Below are 18,528 nucleotides of genomic sequence, written 5' to 3'. Positions count from 1 at the left end.
ACCACTTAAATTGTTTATTTAAGTATGATACATTTGATGATTTATATACAAAATCATTTGCTCATTATCTTGATGTCAGATTTTTTATAAGCATTTTCTTGTCTCGATTTTGTTTATGAAAAATGTTGCCAAAAAAAACCAGAAATAAAATTGAAATTAAATATCAGGACCAAATGGGTACAGCCATAGGCGGCGGAAGCGGGGGGGGGGACGGGGGGACGTGCCCCCCTAAATTTGTTGTTGATGACTTTTTCTTTTTCTTCTTTTTTTTTTTGCTTGTCAATTTATTTTCCTACGTCCCCTCTAAAATTTTTGGGTTGAGAACCTTTTTTTTTTTTTTTTGCTTGTCAAAAATTTTTTGGTTGTCCCCTCCTAAAATTTTTGGCTTCCGCCGCCAATGGGTACAGCCCGAGTGAAAATTAGAAAAAAAAATTGGGCTAAAGGACGGACGATGAACTAGTTGCAAATGATTACGGGATATACGCGCCGTATATAGCTGCGGTGGATGTATAGATAATTTTCAATTCTACCAGGCATGGCCTGAATAATTTGCGGCTTCTGCGTCGTGAATGATTATCGGTTGGTTAGTTACCATGTTTTATCTGCAAACATGACACAGTGTGCTAATTTAAATGCAAGTTTAAAGGGCGTTGTCTCCTCTGAAATCGAGCAAGCGAAACGTTATTTTTCCTCTCTAAAAAACTTTTTGAGGAACTTGATTTTTTCTTTATTGTTTTCTTCTGCATCCATAACATTTGTATAATACATTTTTCATAACATAATAAACATAATATGTTAGCATTTTTGGCATAAATTGTAAATAAAGATTACTAAAAAGATAATTGCAGACAAAAATGATTAACTATATGATGTTCACAATTTGCAGGAGAAGGATTGTCATCATAAGCAGATTGCTTGAAAAAAAAGACAATCCCAATTTTAATTATTTTACATGAATAATCTTTCCTCCGAAGCGCTTTCGGCGAAGATGTATTAAATAAAAATTCACAGATTTACAAATTCTATATAGATAGGTTTACACAATGATTAATGTAAGGAATAGATTTTTAAATAATTTGATTTATTTTTGTAGGCCTGTTGATCGCTTTTTTACACTCACATGTCTAACACTTCATGATGAATTATTTAAGAGTACCAATTAATTGATTAATTTATTCATTTATCTATTTATTTATTTATTCATTTATTTATATAGTCTTTCTTTAAAACAAAAAGAAGCGCCCTTCTTGATGTAATTTCTGTAAATTATACAATTGGTGAAAATAATGCCATTCATCTAGTAAAGTAAGTTCTAGAGCAATTTTGTAAAACCGCAAGGAAAAAGCGTTACACCAATAATTGGACTGAACCATTATAAATACTTCGTACACCACATGTAATTTTTTCAAAGCAAACTAGCACAGTTATATCTTCTATTTTTTTTAATACTCTTTTCTGAAATGAATTTGACCAGAGTACCCCCTTTAACTGTTTGATGACATTTATGTTTCTCGATCTTCGGTGCTCGGTTTCACATTGCATGTTGTTTCGACTACATTAATTTATTCTTACTAAATCCACCTAAATCGTATACATTGAATGCAATTAAAACTAAAGATAATCCGATGAAGACGTAATTTTGATCACCAAATATAAACAACATTTCCAGTTTTACGACCCTGCAGTAGGTTCATAAATTCTCCAATATGCAGGCAAGGATCCGGGGGGGCACAGGGGACACGCCCCCCCACCCCTTTGAGAAGCAAAATTGTAATGTAAAAATGCCCCTTTTTATTTTTTGTAATTTTTGTTTTGCTTGTCAAAATTTTTCGGGTACGAAATATCCTTTATTTGTGGTTGAAAACCTTTTTGGGGGCTTGTCAAAATTTTCCTCCGAAAAGTTTGCCCCCCCCCCTTTTGGAAAATCCTGGATCCGCCCCTGCCAATATGTTCATCTCATTTGTGAGCTTATTTGCCACGGTCAGATCATCAAAATGCAGATTGAGTTAAAAAAAAACACACACACACACCAAAAACTCAGGTGTGTTCCCATCGGGTGGGATTCTGATAATTCTGATAGCCATGGTTTATTTAAATCTGGTTTCAGCAATGTTATATAAAATTTTCAATTGTTGTTGGTCAGTAATGTTTAAACAAGTGTTAAAAATCTTTAAAAAACCCTAAAGTTATGATATTTAATCTTTAATAGATTAAGAGCATGGATGTTTAAGTTGTTGAACAACTCCTGTTTCATAGAGTTGTATGGGCACTATAACACTGCAAAAAATGCGGTGTTAATTTAACACCAGTCCGGAATCTATACATGACCACACCAGAGAAGTGTTAACACAATACCGGTTTGGTTTTGTACTAATTCCAGATAGGCGCTTATGCAAACCCATTAGTGTTAAAACACCATTGATTTAATTTCAAACCGGTGTTGTTTCAACACTTCTGGAGTGGTCATGTATATAGATTGCCGACTGGTGTTAAATTAACACCGCAGTTTTTGCAGTGTATAAATTTTCAAATAACGTTTTAACTGTGTGTACACTGTAAAAAATGATGTGCTAATTTAGCACTAACAGTGCTTGTATAGGACTGCACTACTACTGCTGATTTTCTAGTTCAAATTGAAACTAGAAAATTAACACTCATAGTGCAGTCACTATACAAGCACTTTAAGTGCTAAATTAGCACTTCATTTTTTACAGTGTAGCTGGCCTCATTTTGAGGCAACTTGACTTAGCAGAAATCAGTGTTAAGGTGGAGAAATATTTCAGTTATCGAATGTATGTTTACATCACGTCTCGCCCGCTCTGAGATTTTCTAAATCTAAAGTAGATCGGAAACGATCGCTACTAATGTTCCTTATATACAATTTTACGCCTGCTTGGCAGTGTAGGGGCTATAGCAGAATGTATAAATAATGTTATTTAGATATGATTTGTGATATTATTCATGTCGTGGCTCGGGGATGTTTCATCAATGTTTATCGGCTGAAAATTGACAGCTTTATTTGATTTTGATTGACAGAGGATCACCGTTACCATGGTAATTGTCGCATAAATTAGACTTTGTGGGATACAGTGATCTCTTTTTATCCGCGATACAGTGTTTCGTTTATGAACAAATTCACAAAGATACCCGAAAGGGAATTAACATATAGGCATAATCAAGACATGGAGCAGAGCGAATACAATTTCATCACCAGCATTTTCAAATATCATTATGTGAACGGGGAGTCATTATTATTTTACTCGTAGATTGACACGTGTCAATACGATATCAAGTTAAGTCATGGGGTGTCATTCACCACTGAGCTAGCAAAAGTGGTTTATGGGCTTTATAGAGCCCTCATTCTCCAAATTGCATTATTAAAGATCAAGAAAAATATTGATTTGAATAATAGAGAAAAATCAAACTAGCATAACGCTGAAAACTTAATCAAAATCGGATGTAAAAAAGAAAGTTATGACATTTTAAAGTTTCGCCTATTTTTCACAAAACAGTGATATGCACAATTAAACTAGGTGAGTCATTCGATGATGTCCATCACTCACCATTTCTTTTGTTTTTTTATTGTTTGAATTATACAGTATTTCATTTTTTATAGATTTGACATTAAGGACCAACTTGACTGAACCATATAACCGTATTAAACAATGGTAATTCCACGTGTTCATGGAGGAATAATTTAATCGTTGTTTCACTTGACAATGAGGAGGTAATTAGAATATTTCATATAATAAAATACAAAAGAAATAGTGAATGGATGACGTCATCAGTCTCTTCATTTGCATACCAACCAGGATGTGCATATATAACCCTTTTGTGAAATTAAGCGAAACTTTGAAATGTCATAACTTTCTTATTTTACATCCGATTTTTATGAAATTTTCAGTGTTATGCTTGTTGGATTTTTCTCTGTTTATTCAAATCAATTTCTTGTTGGGGTGGACTTGTCCTTTAAAAACATTTTTATTTATTATGGCGTTGTACTCAGGCAAATTGTTGGTCAGATATTCAATAGTATTGTAACATTTGATTTGTTGTTGTTGTTGTATTTTGCTAGTGCCTTTTGCTAAATCCATCTCGGCACGCACGTTACCCCCAGCGCTATATGCCTCTATAGATATTCACCCTCTGAATCTGATATCACCTTGCTTGTGTAGTGTGATTGAAATTTGCTGTAATGTCAGTTTTTGTCCCCTTTTCCATCAAGATACGATCTTCTATTTTCTCGTTTCCGTTCGCCCAAATGATTCAATTTGATTGAAATCTATGCACTTTAAAGCCATGAGCGAGGAACTGACCTCCTAAACAGTCAATAGCATAGGGATTTTCGCCAAAATGCACAACACGGTCCGTAGCCCTGGGAAGCGGGGGTGCTAAAGCACCCCAAGATTTTCATTGGGGGTGCTGCGTGTATTATTCTCCATAGGCAGCACCCCAGGTATTCTGAAAGGTGTAAAAATAGAGAAATGTAACCAAAATGACCTGATTTTTTTTATTTGGGAAACCCTATTTTCTGCTTTTTAAATTTCTCGGGACAAATTTGACCTCCATTTTGTAGTGAACACCTTTTTTTTCTTTCGTCTTTTTTGCTTTTAAATTGTTTTGGGGGCCAAAATGACCTCGATTTTTTATTGGAAACTTTTTTTCTCTTCTGCTTTTCATATTTACATCAGCAACTCCAGTGGAAAAAAATCGTTCATAGAGCCCTGACACTGACTTTTAGGTCTTTATTCGATTTTTACATCTCTTCGCCGTGATCACCATCGCTTAAGGGGTTGTCACTCGTTGTCAAGTAGATTGTGGTCTGGGACCCATCCAAAATTGGATCAAAAGTTTCAATCGGATAAGACTGGATTCTAAACCTGTTGGATTGAAAACTACAATCCAACTTTGGATTGGTACCTGATCGCAATAATACACTGACGAGTTGTAGGCCTATGTATTGTCAGCCGTCTATTCTTATCCCCTTTTTCACATTTCTCGATAAAAGTAAAAGGGAAGGTGCCGTGGCCTAGTGGTCTAAGGCGCCTGGCTATACATGGAAAGTCCGCGGTTCGATCCCCGGCCGCGGTACCTATGCCCGTGAGCAAGGCATTTAATCTGCTATGCTCTTTTTTCTGCTTTCAAATAAATGGAAATGCTATATGCTCTAGGGATGGTCGGGGCTGAAAGTATTTATAGCTTAATAAATAGAGTAGAATTCACTGAGCAAAATGCCAAAAGCTTCATCAAAATCGGATAACAAATCTTGAAGGTTAGAAATAAATTAAGCACGTCGGCATAAACCGGCTAAAACGTGACAACCCCTTTATTGTACACAGGGACTGCACGCAGAACCGAGAAGCTGCTGGAGCCTTTAGCGCTGCCACTCCATTTGTTTAAATAAGCATGCAAAGTACAAAAAAGGTAAAAATTAGCATCCGATCGTGATTTTTTTTTAATTGCATGATCGGCACCCCATCCCCCATTTTGGCGCAGTCCCCTCTTTCAAGACCGATACGCGGACCCTGATATGTAATTCGTATTTATGTTATGGAAAGGAAGCGATACTCACTACCAGGAAATAATTTTTTTTTTTCATTGTTACCCTATCCAACATCCGTGAATATGATCCAAATACCATGCAAGATTTATTGCAATTGACACTGATATAGGAGTGATAACCAATGCTACACACTAACAAATTTGTGAACCCTAAATGAAACACTTCTACCGACCTACTTGGGTGTAATCATTGTTTAGTAAGATACCTATCCTGTTCATCGTTACAAAAAGTGCTTAGAATGTCCTAATTTTAGGCAAGGGTATCAAAAAATTTCTGCTCGCGCTACATGCTAGCATAAAACATTTAGATTGATACCCGTCCTGCTCATGATTACCAAAATACTTATAGAAATATCCAAATTTCAGGTCAGCGTATTAAAAATTTTCAGTTCGCGCTTCGCGCTCGCATCAATCGTTTCGATAGATACCCATCATGGTTTTAAAAAAAGTGCCTAGAATGTTCAGTTTTGTGTCAGAATATTAAAAAAATCAGCTGCTTTGCGGTCGCATTAAATTAGATACCTTTCCTGTTCATTATTCATGTTTGGGGGGGTGCCCACGGGCGCCATTTTTCGAATAGTACAAAGGGGCATTATATTCAGTTCGGGCCCTAAAGTGGGTACAAAATCCTCGATACGCACCTGTCTTTATAGAATGTTATCTTGTTTATAAAAAAGAAAAGAACTTAAAACTTCAGACTGAGTAGGGGGACTACACTCTAAACAAAAATATTAAAAAGTCAGCTTTTAGCAGCCGACTGGAAAAATTTGGTTGAAAATATTTTTCCTCCCCCTAAATTTCGTTGCTTTTGCCGCCAATGGGGCATGGTCCCCATGGCACGCCGGCCCTGCACGCTAGTATTTATAATGCTTTTCGAATATATGATCTTATGCTGATGTTGTTCAACTGTGATTAATATGAATGTAAATTAATTATCATTATGTAAAATCGATGTAAGATTTACAGGAATACATGTACACCAAGCGTAGGTACATGTAGGTGGGACATTATCATTTCGGCATAATATGCCTTTAACATGCATAAACATTGGACTTAATTTGATCGTCTGCGAGCGTAATTAGCGGGCGTGTATAATTAATGATGCAAACAAAGCGATCTACTCCATCGATTCACTATCGTGATGTCTGTTTGACAATGTCATTTCAATCGATGTAAATAAAAAGACTCTAACACGACTGCCTGTTTCTATGGCATTCCTCGGCAAAATGAAAATAGTACGTGGCATAATTCCAGATTATGATGTTAATAAAACCAACAAACGGACAGGGCACTGCAATGGGAACGATTTTTTTACAGGGATGTAAAACTCCTAACATCCACCCACACACTCACCCACACCCTCAATTCAATTTTCTATTTTCTTTTTACATTTAAAACCCCCCCCCTCCTTCGATCTGCCATGCGATCTTGTCTCTTCCCAAGTCTTTTTTGTTAAATTCTCATTTTTTATTTGTCTTCTATAATATGAGAACCATTCCGCAAAACTGTTACACTGGAAAAACTATGGTGTTAAAACTGACACAAATTGGTTTTCATAGAGGACCACACCTTGAGGTGTTAAAATTACACCCTAAAGATTGAACATAACAGCAAAGAGTGTAAATGTAACAACCAAAGGTATTGTAATAACACCTGTAGGTGTAAAACTAACACCACCAATTTAACACCGGTGTAAAATAACTGGTGTGGTCCTCTATGTACACCGGTTAACACCACAGTTTTTGTTGTGTACATTCTCGTCTTCTCAAGTACTCCCTTCAGTTGATAGACATCCCTCTTTCTCTCTTTGACTGTATGGTATACCTGACTGAAATCTTACTGTTGGTGACGTCATCACTCCCTCATTTTGCATACCGACCCGGATGTGCATATAGATGTTTTTGGAAAAATGTAGTGAAATTTCCGCTTTCACTTCCGATTTTGATGAATTTTCAGCGTATATACTATTGATTTTTTCCATTCATCCTAATCTACTATTGTCGGGATGGAATTTCCTTTTAATGGAGGTTCACCCTGACAAAAACCTTGTTGTAAAAATAGCAGAAAAAATTATATGAAAATAATGGTGATTTAAAGGTTTTAAAAGTTATTAGGATTTCAAGTTTTTGATTTTTGACGTCATAAGATCAGAAAATATTTTTTTTACAAACTTCTCCGAAACAGCGGTTTATCCAGTCTTCTAAATTTAGGCAAATTTTAACTTGTTTGTTGATTACTAGACCCCGATCTGACGGGTCAAATTAATATCGATTAAAGCTAGATCTAGTACACTAAAGTACTCTAAAGTAAGACTCATTATCAGAAGTATATTATTAAAGAGAATCGTTTCTTATTATCCCATGCCGTGGACATTCATGGTCATCACTATCTCAACCCACACCAACACAAAAAGGAGTACCACAACATACAACCGCGAACATACACAGAAGATACGGTATGCAATATGAAATGCATAAATGTTACCCTTTTTAATGGTTGGTGACGACTTTTTTTTAAATTTTCTTTTTAGTAGCGGATGTGAAATCAGTTGTGTATTGATATTCTAAAGATACAATCTAAATTATTGTCATTTGTGTGAGAAAAAGACATTTCATTGATTTCTTACCATACGATATTTAAGAAAACTGTTCGCATATGACGTCACAGATCAAATAATCAGCATTTTAATTAATTTTGTTGTATTCTGTGATTGATTTCTTCTCAAACCTTCGCCAGTATTTGTTATTATTTTCTTGCTATTTTTGTAATAAACCTTTTCTCAGGGTGAACTTCCCCTTTAACAATAAGCATTCGTATGAACATTTTTACAACCCGTTCTCAAGTCTCTGACAGTGATAGATTATGTTTAGGGAGGGTGTGTAAAATATGTCCGTAGAAACATTATAATCACTTATTTATTCATGGGATTTTGATGAAATGTGCCTTAAATAAATATTAAACAAGGAAATAATGCGATGAAAAATTGCTGAACGAAACCAAAATTACCCGTACACGTATTATATGGTCCTATATACGTCACTGGCCTACACTGTTAGAAAAAATAAAAGAAGTTCCTGCAGCAGAGTCTCGAGAACACCTGTAATCTTACCGAATTGCGTAATAATCATTCTGTAAATTCATAAAACAAGAATTTTTCTGCAATTTAACAGAACAGGTCTGTTTAAAAAGGGGAAAGGGTGTTTTATTCAAGGAAATTTGTAAGATTCCATACATCAAATACCAATTTCCCGTAAGATTACGCAATTCGGTAAGATTACAGGTGTTCTCGAGACTCTGCTGTAGGAACTTCTTTTATTTTTTCTAACAGTGTATATTCATGCACTTCTTCACTGGTATATTTTCGTAAGTTAAAGGGGCCCTGCATGTAAACTAAATTCGAGTCGATACCTGTTAATGGAAGTGATGGTGAATACTCATGCTCTAAAAATGTTTCATAATTTTTTAAAACAATTTTGAAAACAAATAGTTTTCAAAATGTTCGTCTTTTGCCGGGGTCTTTTGTCATAGATTTGAAATAATCGTGAATAAAGATGCAGTGAACGAGGATGTACTTTTTATTTATTCATTTATTTCCACATAAAAACCCAAAGTATAATACTTGTAACAAGCAACAATATTACACGATGTGAGGGAGTCACGATGAGCTAAAATGCTTGTCGAAAGAGACTCCTGTTGTATGAAAACAAAAACAGTGCTCCTTGCCGAATATAAATGGTACACATCAAATCGTACAAAATTATATCGCAAAAACAATAACCCAACAAAAAGTTTTTTTATAGCAGAATAAAAAACAAAGAATTATGAAGGAGGGGTAGTACAAGTAATTAAGTGAAATATATAAGTTGTCAATTACATTGCATTTTATCTAATAGATTTTTTTTGTCTTAAACTGGTTTAAAGATTTGCTATACCGATTATGCAATCAGGTAAAGAATTTCATAATAATGGACCTTCATAAAATGTAGATGATTTGGTAACCTGGGGAGCGTTTCATCAATATTTTCATCCGACAAGTTGTCAGATCTGATATCTTTCCATGATTTTGATTGGCTGAGAGGCACTGTTCCTAAGGTAACTGTCGGATAAAATGGGACTTGTCGGATAAAACGTCCGACAAGTCCTTTCATGAAACGCCCCCAGTTTCCGCATTAAAGGTGGATGTTATTTAACTTAACTTAACTAATATTGATAATGGGAGATCTTACTGATATTTAATGTTCGAAATCATCGTAAGAATACTTATGTGACGACTATGCTATTATCCTAAATGCAAATTCATTACTTTTAGTCATCATGACATCAGAGCAGTTGCACGATTGGCTACGATTTGAAGCCAATTTGGCCTTTATTCGAAATTAAAGGCTTCCAATCATTAAGTGTTATATTAGTATTCTTTTACTTTATTTGAATTAGTATTCTTTCACTATTTGAACGTCAAAAGAAAAGAGATAATTTTCATTCATATTTTCATAAAATGAGCAGAATGCAATTTGCTCCAAAACGGATCTTGGACGCGAATCTGCAGGTGTGCGATGGCCTTATAAGAAGCGCTCATTCACAATTTTCACCTTTCTTGCTTATTTCTTCCGTTGTCTCTCTCTTTTTACTATTTTTTTTCCTGATGCAACCTTAACCTCGTTTATATACTATACAGTTGAGCACTATATATATACCAGAAATTATAGTTTCCATCGAACTTTACTTAATAATGATATCATACTGATATAATACAAAAACTTCTTCGTAGATTGCTTGTTGGTGATTAGACCTGACCTAGGAATATAGAATTGTGATTATACAAGTCTTTTAAGCGAGTGTTGATTGATTTCAATCGCAAAAATTGAATATTGACTTGTATATTTTGATCGTCTTTGTTGTGCCTAGGGGTATATTTGGAAATGGAAATAACCTTGATATCCATTAGACTGTTCATTACGATGAACGTACGACAATACGCCAGACGGTGGCCTGTACTTATAGAGAAGAAGAAGATGAAAGTTACCTTCATAACACACTGTCATTATTGTTTAAATTAATGATGATAGGTTTCACAGCCAAATTAAATAATAAAGTGATAACAAATTCAATTTAAGGTTCATATCAAAAAATGATTCGCAGCCAAATGGCTGAATTGGTCATGTATTTAATATACAAATAATAAAAAAGACTCATAACATATTTCAAACATTGGAAAACAGTAACCTTTGTAAAAACTGACATAAGAAATAACAGATAGACCGTCCTACGCTAATTCAAGCTTGCAGGCCATGTTTAGTGTATTTACCATTTTGAAGCCCTATACGAGAAAACAAGGAATATTCGTCACACACAATATTACACACTCATGCTCATGCTTTGACTTAATTTTGTATTTGTTGTCAAAACCTTCTATTTGTAAAAGGGGAAAAATCCATGACCGAAGAGACGTTTTGTCAATAACTTCGTACGTGGGGAAAAATGCAAACAATAAACACCTTATTAAAAAATTCACTGCGAATCATCTCAGGTATTAGATATTCCCTGGTGGACTCGTTGCCACATCAATTTCCTTGGTTTTCTAAAGGTCGAGACGGTGAAAGTGGAAAACAAATCTCATCATTTCAAAGGGAGTCCTCGAATGACTGGAGTTCATCTCACAACAACAGATCACCCTGGGAACCAACATTCCAACACAATTGTTGTTGACACTGGCCGAGTACTTGTGATGGTTGCGGCTTTTATTTATTTGTTTTTGAGGAGTTAGTATAAGTGTCTTTGAATATCTGTAAAGAGAAATTCACCCCGACAAACAAAATGCTGATTCATCTTCTTGATTTTGATATTACTTTTTTGGTGGGTTGTTATTCTCTTTATATATTATTGTTGGTATGACTCTTATCGTCATTAATGAAAAATGATAATAGTTTTATATACCGCAAATTCGCAAATTGCCTCGTAGCGGTTAAGAGAAAGTAAATGTGAAGTACAAAGGAAATAGAAAAAAAATACTTTGTATGTTGCTATTCTTAATAATTTTCCTTAATATTTTCATTAATATTATTATTATTACTATTACTATTATTATTATCATTTTGATTTCTATTATTATTGTTATCATTATTGTTATTATTATTATTAAGATTATAATCATAAACATCATCATCATCATTATCATCATCATCATCATCATCGTCGGGCCCTATATGGTTACTACTTTCACTGTTCTGTATTTATCTGCAAATATATGTGAAATTAGGGGATCCACTAAAAAAAATAATATAACTTGTATAGTCACGGGCAGCGCCACAGGGAGGCAGGGGATCTGCCCCTATTATTTTTCAAAAAGATAAGAAATAATAGAAGAAAAAATTGGCTCGATCAAAAAACTGAAATAGTTATCAAATTCATAATATCACATGACGTCGGAGGAGGTGCTCGCATGTGACGTCATAAATGTAATTTGAAAAAAAAATCATTGTTATATTCATTCTTGGAATTTGGCTACACCCTGTTGCTGTTGTTATTAGTTGGTTGGTTTTTAACGGCGCTCTAAAAAAAACGAAGTATGCGCGCCAATCATATAATTTTTTTAAATCTCTCTTTATGTTTGGTTATAAGAAATATGTTTTGGGTATACTCTTAAAAATGTTGGGCAAAAAAATTGGGCCTTTTTGCCCAACATTTTTTAAGAGTATACTGGGCAACATACTGTCAACACAACTATTGGTTTAACATCTGTCCAAATTGGGTAAAAAAAAACAACTAATAATTGAGTTTAAATTTGCCAAATTTGATAATAATTGCCCAGAATATATATGTATTTTTAAAATTTTAACAACATACATTACCCAACACAGTGGACAGTATACTTTGCCCAACATTTTAAGTGTGTAAGTTTCTTTTATGTTTGGTTTAAAATCAGGGTGATATTTCCCTTTAAACCTTACTCCTCATTGTACCCCCCCCCTCAACATCAATAAAAGAAATGCCCCCCACATCCATTTCTAATTTTGAAAGTGTTGTTACCTATATAGGTCTATGGTACTTATATAGGTCTATGGTACCTATAGCTTTACCTCGATCTGGGGCCCGTAAAACAAATATTAGCAATCGTTTCCAATCGATTTGTACGCTATAATGCCTCGGTCGCAAAAAGGACAAGTCCATCCCAACAAAAAGTTTACTTGAATGTAAACATGATAAAGAGAAAAATACTTCAAGCATCAATCAATATTTTTTTTTTGGGGGGGTGGACATGTCCTTTAATGATTTATGAAATCAAGAGTAAAAAATCAGCTGAAGATCAAAGTGATTGGTTAACATTGGTTTGACTTCAAAAAATCTGAGCTAGAAGGTCACACTTAACACCTGTGTCTGTGATAGGTTACAAAAATGCTTCAGTGCTTCAAAAATTGAAATATAATGTGACCGGAAACACCATCTTAATTTCGTCCCATACACTTATGTGTGCTATTTAGGTGTCTATATAAGACGCCTATTTACAAAATCGCGGTTTGCCTTGTAGTTTTAGCTTTTCATTCTCAATAATGGTTGTTTTCAGGGTTTATTGGTTCTAATACATGCACTTGTACACATGTTTCATCTTGGTTTGAGAATTTTTTAAATCAGCTGCTCACAAAGTTAAACAATACCTTTAAGCGGATCAAGCGATGGGATTTGTGTTACGGACCCTTGGATGTAGCTTTAAGCCAATCCGGCCAATCGCAAAGTCAGAGTCGCCCGGCTGACTGAAATGCGATGCTAAAATGATATATAGGCCCGATTTTAAAGCCGCCAAAGATAAGTAACAAATGGTCAATCGTGTTCAATTGCTTTCAATTGCGTGAACGAGAGGTCAATCACCAGAATGAAGATGGTATGTCATTATTCCAAAGCTATATTTAGCCATGAAAATGAAACAGTTGAGATATATGCTTACTTGTATCTATCTCGAAATATATCGTGTGTCAATCTGATATGAAGTCATATAATTTAATAGGATTTTTTGTCATGTTTGTCGTCCCATGCACGTTCGTATGGTAAGCCGTTTTAAAATTTATTCACATTTTCTCACATCAAGAATTAGATTTCCTGATATCGAGAATTCCTTTCTTGATACATCAAGAATTGATTTCTGTTCACAAATTCTAATTTGTGAACCACATGAAACCATTTCTTGATATCAATCAAGAGTTGATTGATATCAGCCCAATGCGTTTTGTTGAAAATGAAATAGGGTCTTCATTGTAAACGGAATAAATTATTATATGCCTAAATCATTTCTGAAATCGCATTATTGTGAAATTATGTTTTCTTCTCTAATCCGATATATAACATTAAATGAAATGGTCATGATCGAGGAAGCGATCAAGAATAGTTAAATTCAATAGTTATATTCAATCTCAAAACAAAGTTGCACAGAAAAAAAAAACATATTGAAACATGAGTTTCTGTACAAATGCTTTCCATAATCATGGTAATGCAATAATTTTACTGTTCATAGTCATATCGACTGGCGGATCGGGGGGGGGGGCACAGCCGGCCCATGCCCCTCCCCTTTTGAGAAGCAAAATTAAAAATTTGTAATGTGAAAATGCCATTAAAACAGAAGTGTGCCCCCCCCCTTGAAAGTGAATCAAGACCTATTTTTCCAAATGTTTTCGGGGACGAAATATCATTAAATTTTGGTTAAAAACCATCCTTTTCTTTCTTTTTTTTGCTTGTCAAATTTTCCTCGGAAAAATGGGCCCCCCTTTAGAAAATCCTGGATCCGCCCCTGGTTCTACCATGTGTGAATGATTACTATCATTCAAGGATTGGACCTCTGTAAACGAGCGAGAGCTGTATGAGTTTGGAATCTACTCCACAGCATTGTTTATTACTCGTTAAAAAATGTAATTTATTATTAACGGTGCCCAGCTAAATAAAGCATGCACAAGATATTTGCGGACATCTCTCTGTTTCGTTTCCAACAAAGAACTAATAATACAGTGACGACAATCTGGGATAATGATTGATTTAAAGTAGTTGTTCTTCTTAATACAAAGATGATTATATCTACTTACGGTAAAAAAATGATATACCACATAAAAGAATGGAACAAAACCCTCGTTAATTAACTCACTCTACCGTGTGAGTAAAAAAAAATTCACACCTAACAAATCCCAAATTTAAGGGAAAAATATGTCATGAACACATAATTGTTATATATGGCTGGAAAGAATATTATTTCCCAAATAATTTGATACCGTATTTATGTGGTATGTTTTAACGCTTGGATGATGCACCAGTTATTCTTTGCAGTGATTTAAATTTTGACTTGCGCCAAAGTAAGGCATGACTGCAATGAAAGAATCCCGACGGTCAAAATACTACATGAGCTAGTGAACATAATTTTTTGCTAATCCCGGTTTTCATTGATTAGCTTGAGAATCGATGCTAAATATGTTTATTAAACAATCAAAATGTAAGTTACTGAAAGTGGGTATTTTGAAATGGATTTTACTACAACCTTTGAAGGATTACAACATCATTGTCATCTGGATTCACTCATTGCAGTGATGCCTTACTCTGGAGCAAACCAAAATTTACATCACTGCAAAGAATACCTCCTGGTCATCCAAGCGTTAACTCATACCACATAAAGATGGTATCAAATTAGTTGGGAGAAGTAAGACACTCTTTCACGTAATATATAATAATTATGTGTTCATGGCATATTTTTCCTTAAATTTGGAGTTTGTGAGGTGTCAAGTTTTTTGAGGTTTTTTTACTCACACTGTAAATACGGATCTATTTATACATGTACCTAGTTTCCATTGTCAAGATTTCCACGCCGCGATTGATCTGAATCGTGGATTAATCGTAGTTGTCTAATCAGATCGTATCATATCGTATCAGATCAGTCGTGGCAATCGTATTGATCGTAGATTTTTTTTGAAAGGATTGAAAAGTTTCGTGATCAGTTGAGGGGCTTTCACAATAACTCGTGCGATCATTTGGTCACGATATATGTTGCGCACAATCGCAACACCAATTGTGAAAGGGCTTTACGGAACACCCGTAAAGGATCGCACGACGGTGAGAAGGAGGAATTACGAAACACTCTAAAAAATCGAATGTTAAATCAACATTTTTAAAGGTTGGAGGAGTGACAACCTTTTCCAAATGTTACATCCAACCTTGTATAAAGCTGAATCCAACATTTTAAGTGTTGGGTAGAACCATTTAAAGTGGTAAATGCAACATTTAGGAAATGTTGTCACTCCTCCAACCTTTCAAATGTTAAGTTAACATTTTTTGTTTTTAGAGTGAACCTCTAAAAACATACGGTACCTCTTTTCCGATCAGTCGTTTTCTTGTCATCTCTGTGTATTGGTGTACATTAATTATTATGCAGTTTAATGCTTGACGTTCATAAACGCTGTGATGTAGTTAACCACAGAGCGTACTTGCTGGTTACTATTATATGGTGAAGAATTAACTAAAAGTAAAGAAAAGGGGAGGGGTCGCAGGAGTGGAGTACGGAGAAGTAGAAGAAGAAACAAAAAAAAATGGCTTGATTTAATTTGCATTGTTGCTTAGATTTTGCTGTGATTTTTTTATAATTTCTCTCGTATCCTTACCAATCTTTTTTATACACAAACCATAACAATAAAAAGGCATAACCCATGAAATTCGATCTACTCCGAGTTCATAGGTGTAAGCGTGCGAATACAAGCTTTTGATTTGTTCTTGCCATCATGCTATGCGTCATTACATTAAGAATCAGGTTAATTTGTCAGGCGGTGAGATTCTTTACGACACTGGAATTTCTATAAACGTGATTCGATCCAAAATTATATTCACGGAGGCTAACAAAACGACCCACAAGTTCAAGTTGCGGAGTGGTAATTCTGAAATGCTTCTATTATATATTCCATTCCACCATGCAAAGCAATTTCTGCTTTCCTGTGGTATTTATTGATGTGGTTTAATAATGCATAAATGAGAACTTCCTCAGTGGACATACACGCTCACCTTGTATCCTCTCCAAAGTAATGTGATAGACGGAGAAAGAGAGGAAGATGGAAAGATAGATAGTAAAAGAGAAAGCAATAGGGGGAGAGAGGGGATCGAGCGAGCGAGGGCGGGGGTGAAAATTAAACCCTTTTCATAAACCTATACTCCAATTAGCCGCCTAAGAGTAATGCGGATAATTCAATAAAAATTGCGATCACAAACTCCGAAAATAAGCCGCATTATTTTTACGAGCGCCCATCCTGAAAAAGGCGGATAATCGTCATGACAACTGGACACGCCCCCTCCGATGCGGTTGTGTTGGAAAGGGTGACCTTGTGACCGCACCATGGCAATTATCCGCATTATTTGGAAATGCGTTTATAAACTCAAAATCTTGTCCCGATGCTGCTATTATGCGGATAATAGCAGCATCAGAGTAATGCGGATAACTCTTGTCCTCCAATTTTACGACCAAATTATGATGCTATTAGCCGCATAATTGGGTTTATGAAAGGGGTATTAGGAGATTGAGGTTTTGCTTCTTTCACTGAATTTTTTTCCTCAATGATATCTGCATATCCCCTTTTTACACAACACAGCGCACGTAGGGATACACACACGCACACCTGCCCATTTACAAGTTTATGGCGGAAACCGAGGACATGTTTTTCCAAAGAATGGATTTCAGTACATAGCAGAAGACTTTTGTGGATGTAGCTATTGATAATTTTCTTTTTTTATTGTGCGCCTATATTATGCAAAAAGTTTATAATTTGGGATCGTTTGTTTGGTTCTTAAGTTGTGTGTCCTCGGTCCAAATTTGAAGTACATGTGTGTTTCCTCGTCCACCATTATCACCATATTAAACAGCCATCTTAACAATAATAATTGAATACAAACTTCGTCTACGAGATCACAGAGACACATTTGCTTAGATCCATGCGTGAAAAAAGAAAAACCCCAAAATGTCGTCAACTTAATTTCACTCGACAGTTTCTTGAATGCCTCGTGAAACCATTAGGTAAGTGTCTTGGGGCAATCACCCTTTTTGTACTTTCGACTCCCATTTTTCTCAGGTTTTACTTCACTTCATAATTGACCAAGTCGTTGAGAACTTTACAGACTGTCAAATGTACATTAGAGACATATAATTCCATGAAGGTCACCGGTGGTCGGACGTACATTCTAAAAACAAATCAGTCAAAAATGACTAGTTAATTGGGTCAGCTGGGAGCAACTGTTATTCTAGTCATATTTGACTATTTTCTAGTCATGTTTTACTAGAAAAGAGTTATTTCTGACTAGAATATATGTCAGAAATTTGAATATCAGTGATTGCCATATCAGTTGCTCCCAGCTGACTATTGGTCTAGTCAATTTGACTGATTTATTTTAAGAGTGTACATATTTTATGGAATTGCCCATCCCTCTTTTTCAAGGGTTCAAGGCTTTTATTTCATTTCAATTCAAACATAATACAAAGTAATATCAATCAGATTCAGATACTGAACATACTAACGGAATATATACAATATACTTAATTTCCAAGCATATTTGCACAACAGCCTCAAAGACCTCCATTCCACAGAGAGCAAGACCGTTGTAAGAACCCCTGACGAGCATTTCATCAACATCAATAATATTCGTCTGACAATTTGTCAGATCTGAGAACTTTCCTTGATTTTGATTGGCTGAGAACAGAATCTATGACAACTGCCGGATAAAACAGGACTTGAATAGGATAATAATAATAATAATAAAGTTTTATTTACCCAGGGTAGCCACTTCAGTTAGGAAACTGCTCTACCAGCGGGCCCTGCATAACATAAGATGTTATTATTACCCTTCTCCAATCTAAATGCTGAGCGCCTAGCAAGAAGGCAGAAGGTCCCATTTTTATAAGTCTTTGGTATGACTCGGCCGAGGATCGAACCCACGACCTCCCGTTCATGAGGCGGACGCTCT

This window comes from Lytechinus variegatus, chromosome 4 (genome assembly GCF_018143015.1).
Source record: "Lytechinus variegatus isolate NC3 chromosome 4, Lvar_3.0, whole genome shotgun sequence".
Taxonomy (NCBI): Eukaryota; Metazoa; Echinodermata; class Echinoidea; order Temnopleuroida; family Toxopneustidae; genus Lytechinus; species Lytechinus variegatus.
The sequence above is the reverse complement of the archived record's forward strand: the minus strand, read 5'-3'. Positions refer to the sequence as shown.